Here is a 6,545-nt window from a genome sequence, read left to right as displayed (position 1 = left end):
CCGTCAAACTGGCGGCAAAAATGCACTGTCGTCCGACTTAATTAACAAAACGTCGTTTTATGTATTGAAGCACAAACGTAACTGGAGCGCCAATGCATTTCGCCGCGAAGTTCGCGAATTAATATTATTACGATACTTTATAACGCCACCGTCATTTCTCGTCTCTGTGTGTGGATTTTTTTAGCCCTTTCTTCTCTGTCCTCTTTCTAACCCTTATCTCCCAACCCCAGTGTAGGCAGCAAACCTGAGACTAATATCTGGTTAACCTCCCTGCCTTTCGTCTTCATCTCTTTCTCTCTCTCTCTCTCTCTCAGTAACCGTCAGGTGGAGGTTTTATCAACCGATGATTCTTCCGAGCTTATCAGACCTCTCACGCCAACCTCAGGCGCCGATCCCAACATAAGGAAAATAGTTGCGGTGGGCCTGTGCTCTGCGCAGGCTGAAGACTTTTAGGAAGTTTTGTAGTCCTGGCAAAATGTTTTCGACTTCGACGATCGCCCTTTAGGCCAGACGCATCGCATTCATATTGGCAATGCTGCGCCTATTTACCGACGACCATACCGAGTTTCGCTATCGGAACGTCGAGTAATTCGAAGTGAACAAAATGCTCGATAAAAAAAGAAAAGGAAGAGAGACAAGCACGGCTTGTGCAATAAAATTAATTAAATTATGACGTTTTGCGTGAGAAAACCACGATCTGGTTATGAGGCATGCCGTAGTGGGGGAATCCGGAAATATTGGACAACCTGGGTTTGCACCTAAATCTAAGTACACGGGTGCTTTCGCATTTCGCCGCCATTGAAATGCGGCCGCCGGGGCCGGGATAGTCGCGTGCTCTGAGAGTGCTGAGTTTGTTTCATTTCTTTGACCCTTGCGCTGCCTCTGATGACTAATCAAACCAATGCGCTAATTTTCTGCTCGTCTAAACACATTAGTATGTTAACTCAAAACCATTTTTGTATCAGTTGGTTCAGGTCCAGCCGCTGCAGTTACGCCCGAACAAACATTAAGCAAGGAAGATCGCAGCATGAGTAATTTTTTTCTTTCGCCTGTTTTGCTTCAGAAATAAAAATATTCACTTTACAGACCAAGAATACCTGCCAACTACGAAACCAAAACTCGCGGAAAGCAGCAATAAGCTGATGTGTGTTTTACCACCTTGCGTTTCCCGCACAAAGGAAGATTTAGACGCATGTTTGAACCTGTGTAACAATGAGGCCATCTGTAAGAAAAAATAAGGCAACAAAGTTTTCACTACCGAGCGCGAAAAAATATCACTGGACAAGCACTCCATACAGATAGTTAACCAGCGAAGCTGAAACGTGCGACCCCGGTGTTTATCACTGGGTTAATTGAGACGGTTCTTCTGCTGCCGCATCTTCGGTACAAAGTTGCTGCTTGTGCTTGGTTGCACGAGCCGGTTCTTGTGTCCGGGCTGCAGCATCAGCACGGCGTATATGAGCTCGTTCCTGGTTCGGATCGCGGCGTTGCTGATCGAAAGGTGCCTGCTCCTCAGGAGAAAATATGGCGTGCTACCTACCCATTTCGGAGCCGGAGAGAAACTGCTTTGCGCTCACTCGGCTGCGACGGAGAGCAACGACGTCACTACTGGCACAGCAAATCGCATGCCTGTTATTTTTTTTCGCGCATGTGCATGAGGCTGGGCCGGAGGAGCTTTCGGCGTACAGGCGGCCGACGGATGAGCAAACGAATTGGTTAGCCATATACAGCATCGCTGTAAAACATCATTGAGCCTTCTTCGAGTCCCTGGGCATCACGTATGGTGTTGGCTAAGAAGAGGGAGAGCATGTGGCGCTTCTGTGTATACTACCGTCATCTGAACAAAATTACTAGGAAAGACGGCTACCTGCTCGCATGTGTTGTCGATGTCCATGATTGCATGCACGGTTCCAGGTATTTCTCTTCTATTGATCTTAGTTTTGTTATAGCAAATTGCTGTTGACGGTAGGGACAGAGAAAATACCACATTCATAACACCCAATAGCCTGTACCATTTTCAAGTGATGCCCTTTCGCATAAGCAACACTCCAGCCACCTCTGAGCGTATGACGGACTGCTTGGTCCAAGGTTTTAAATGGTCCACATGTATCTGCTACCTCGACAACGTCATCGTCTAGCAACTTCACTTGATGTTTTTCGAAAGGCGAAGCTGCAACTCATCTCGTCAAAATGTCGTTTTGGCTGCCGTCAAATTACTGACCTGGGACATCTCGACGACGATTCCGAAGTACAGTCTGATCTCGACAAAACTGCGACATACAAGCGGTCACGCACAACAGAGGCCACACAAAATTGGTTCCCTAATGCTTCGGTGAGACGTTCCAAATGTGCGGGATCGGAGCCACATGGAAGGTTCGCATTTCTTTCCGCTTCATGGCCCTGGGAGCAGCACGCTTACGGGACCGCCACTACGGGAGAGTGGAAGGAAAGGAAAGGAGATACGCAAGCGCTTGGAACGCCGACAAAGAGAGGTTGGTGCGAACGTTGAATGGCCGACACGGGTCAAAGTGTGGTAACTGCTCTTATCAGTTTAATATCTGATACGGGTTGTATTTGGACTTATGATGCGAAAGTTATTTTTGCGAGTTGGCGAATTACTTAAAAGTTGGTTCACCTCCACCGCGGGTCGGCCCGGTATTGCCCTATTTTCGGGATCGGCCCACGCATGCGGTGAAATTCTCGATCTATACGGCTCGATAGACACGCGCAATTTTTCACAGAACCTAGCCTTAGACAGCTTTACTGCGGAAATGGTGGCAATCTTGTGCTCAGAATATCGCGTTTCAATCGCTGAACAATTTACATTTCTCACGCTGTTTTGCTATGGTCTAGTAGTTCTAACAATAATAAAGGAGCTGTTCATATGCAATAGCTTCGTGTCCCATGGGAATTGCCTAGTGGCTACGGAGCTTGGCCTACGAAGGCGAACACTCAAACTTGTAGTCGCCATTTTGCCGTCTTATCAGTGCAACAGTCTTCCTTTTAGGGTATAGTTTCCTTCGTGGCGCTTCCGAACTCTAGTTTCGTCAGGTACATGACAGTTTGCTGTGCATCGACGGCGAATGCAGACGCATCGGCGTGTTCACACTTCCCGCCACCAGCGGTTCTCGTCGCGTTAAGCTGTATGAAATAGACCATAGCTGAAGGTTGCGCTAGTTCAAAAGACATTAGGAATGACGAAGCATTTCAAATATAAAAATAATTCTAATGGAGAGAGAATGGGAACTTACCGACACATGTATGATCGGCAAAGCAGGTCAAGAAACACAACAAGGAAGACGCATGCCTCCTTTTTTTTTGTCCATAATTTTAGAGCGCAGCTCTTAGGCGCTCGTTCCTGCGCTGACTGTCAGCATCGGCGTAACCGAGTGAACGAGCACAGCAGACGATGAACGAGTGAACGCGGAGCGCAGCGGGGCATGAAAGGCGGCGATAGCGAAGAGAGCGCGAAGAAGGGGAGGAAGAGGGTAAATCGGGACCATGAGGCAGAGGAGGACGGTATGGCGAAAGTGTGAGAATAAAAGTGTAGTGCTACGCAAGACGGGCTCTGTGGAAACGACTGCTACGAGATGGTGCCAGAATAGTGCACCATCGTCTGTTCACTGATGACATGCGGAGAGCGCCTCGATCGATGCCATATATGGAAGCAAAGCGCTGCGTGAGTGGAGGTTCCTTCGCCACGGCTGCTGTGAATCGTGCCCACGTGTCCCCCACGCTCTGCCTCTCGCGGTCTCAGGATTAGTGATGCTGTCGCGCTACACTTTGCTCCGTTTGCAATGGGCCGCTCTAGACAGATTGTCCGCGCCAGTCAATATATTGCGAAATGAAAACACGTATAGATCTCGCATTATAGAGTGTTGTAACTGTCGGCGACGTTCTCACTTCGGAAAGAAACGGTAAAACCTGGGGCAGACCCACAGGTGGTACAATATCTCGCAGCATCTTCGTAGCGTTCAGCCACTGCGAAAGGACTGTGGAATGAGAGCCGACCTTGAAGGCGGGGGGGGGGGGGGGGGCAGTTTAACATTGTCACTAGGCGTTATCTGCCACGACGGGAGAATGGGACAAACTGACACGCTCCCAATCGTGATTCAAGGAATACAGTCATTAACTCTCGTGGCCGAATGGAAGCTAGAGTGCACACAAGTGTTCTAGCTCATGCTAAGTGCGACTCGACGCATACGTGCCAGTCGTGCCAAAGAACTGTAAAACAGGTAAACGCTTTTGTGATGAAGTGCTTGGGGCGTCCAAAATCCTTCATTCTACAGCGCACAGCTTACACAAGGAAAGGGACAGAGTTATTCCTTCGTTACACAGGTCATCCTGTTCTATAAAGTGGTGCTCGACTGTAATCGGCGTCGGCATGAGAGGAGCATGAGTACGGTTTGAAAGAAGAGGGACAGAGTCATTTCTTCGATGTGCAAGTCATTCCGTTCTATATAGAGGTGCTAAATTGTAGTTGCCGTCGGCAGGACAGATGCATGTGTATGGTCTGAAAATCTCGCTGCTGGATTGTTTGCGGCAGTGATTCGTTCGCACCGTGTATGTGCTAATCAAGTTTGCAATGTTCACTGACATGGTAGGTAAATAATACACGCAGAAGCATATGTGTTATCGCTCATAACAACTGCAGTCACTCTGGTGGTCGTCATCAACGTCATCAATCACAATAGTCTTTTGGCATGGCTTTGGTAGCAGAGAAAACCTTTTAGCTCAATATGTGCCATGCCAAGCACTTATAGAGCAGAAACGTGATGTTGAAGATCATATTTGCAAGAACGCAAGCTTTGGGAGCCAAAAGAAACCACAACGTCTACGCCACCCCTTATTTGCAAGAAAAACCGCAATACGTGAACGTTACCGTGTAGGTCTGATGTTGTTGTGATACCTGCACTGGCCCAAATTGACGTAAAAAGGACAATTGATGAGCGGCAGGTGCCTGTTGCTTCTGGGGCGCATACGCAGTGGCACACACCCAGGGGCCCCATGATACATGCCCAATGGTAAATATTTTAATCATTTTTCATACATCATCAGTGCACCGACGGTGAATCACCGTCGGCGCACCGATCCAGCCGTTTGAACCGCCTGAGACCAGGCAATACGACAGCAACAAGAAAATCCTGAGCTGAGGGAACGGAAGACCAAGCCATCCGGCACCGTTACCTGTGGGTTACTTAACCGTGAGGAAGGTCAGATGCACGCAGAACAAGCTTCGCTTATCCCCTTTTTCTTGTAGGGGAAGGGTTCAGTATTTTTTTGGTTCTCTTGCTTTATTTACATGATTAAGCACGCGACAATGTTAACACACACAGCAAAAAACATCTGGAATGTAAATGCGATAGTTCCACGTCTGAGCTTACCTCGGTGAGCTCTGTTGGTGGGGTGCATCTGGGTCATAATTTGCACTAGTTTTCTACTTTCTATATTACCTAGTGACATGAATGCGGCCTGACTCGTAGAAGTGGTGACGTTTCTCAAAAGTAGGCCAACGAAAATACGTTTTCCGGTACGTCAGGCCTTAAAACCCGCAGTGCGAAATCACTGAAAGCACCGTCAGCGCTTTCGTCCCGTCGTCTTCTTCACATGCCAGTGCTCTGACTTCTGCCGTTCGCGGCGCTTTTCGCCAGCACGTCGCTGACACGCATCTGGCTCCTTATGACGGCAGCCCTGGGCTTATATGGCCTGTGCTAACCATACTCGCCAACTTGCACATGTTCGTCTGTAAGTTTCTCAGCATAAACAGAAGTAGCGCTACGGCCTCCGTCACCGTGATCCCCATGATTCAGCCGGCACTTTCGTGTTGCTTCGGTCACCATCTCGTAAAGATGGTGACCAGTATTTTCATAAAGATCGCCTTTATGAAAAACTACTCTTCTGTTACACAGGCCCATATCGCGCGCTCTGCCAAGTGTCTGATGTCACTTATGAAATCATTCTGGCCACGCGCACTGCGTCCTCCACTGTGACAACCAGTGACATTGTCCACGTCGCTAGACTCAAGCCCTACAATTCTTTACGCTCCCTAGAAATTTAAGAGCACCGGGCCGGTGCTTTGCCCCCGTGGGGAGGGGAGGATAGTATTAAGATATCCTGGACAGATGCTCAAGAAACGATCCTCTGCGAGAGAGATAATAAAGTGTCTGGGATTTTGGCGCCAGCGAGTGCCTGCTTTGAGGCCTGGCTCCGGTGTAAATACCGTGTAGATAGTTTCTCTTGTCTGTCTTTTCACAGGTAAAAGTATGTCGAAACTGGTGTCATCCTGAGAATCCGCTCCAAGTGAATACGCCTTGCGAATTCCCCGGCTAGGATTTGTGAATTAGAATATCTGCCATAAGGTATAAGACCATTATGCATTCCAGTTTCTTGCGCAAGTAATGTCCGTCTCTTCGAGCAGACCAGCTCATGGACTAGAATTGTGCTAGACGCCCCAGACAATTCTGAAATATTTTTGAAAGGGTTCGCTGAAAGAACCTGCATTTCAATGCAATATGAAAATTCTTCTCTCACACACGCAAATCAGC

The 6,545-nt window shown here is 48.2% G+C and overlaps 1 pseudogene; it reads left to right on the top strand.

The window, feature by feature from the left end:
- Positions 1–2,509: 2,509 nt before the first annotated feature.
- On the top strand, positions 2,510–2,689 carry LOC126541066 (U2 spliceosomal RNA; annotated as a pseudogene).
- The last annotated feature ends 3,856 nt before the right edge of the window (positions 2,690–6,545 follow it).

Source organism: Dermacentor andersoni, chromosome 2, assembly GCF_023375885.2.
Source record: "Dermacentor andersoni chromosome 2, qqDerAnde1_hic_scaffold, whole genome shotgun sequence".
Taxonomy (NCBI): domain Eukaryota; kingdom Metazoa; phylum Arthropoda; class Arachnida; order Ixodida; family Ixodidae; genus Dermacentor; species Dermacentor andersoni.
Note: the sequence above shows the minus strand (reverse complement) of the source record. Positions and strands in the feature narration are given on the sequence as shown.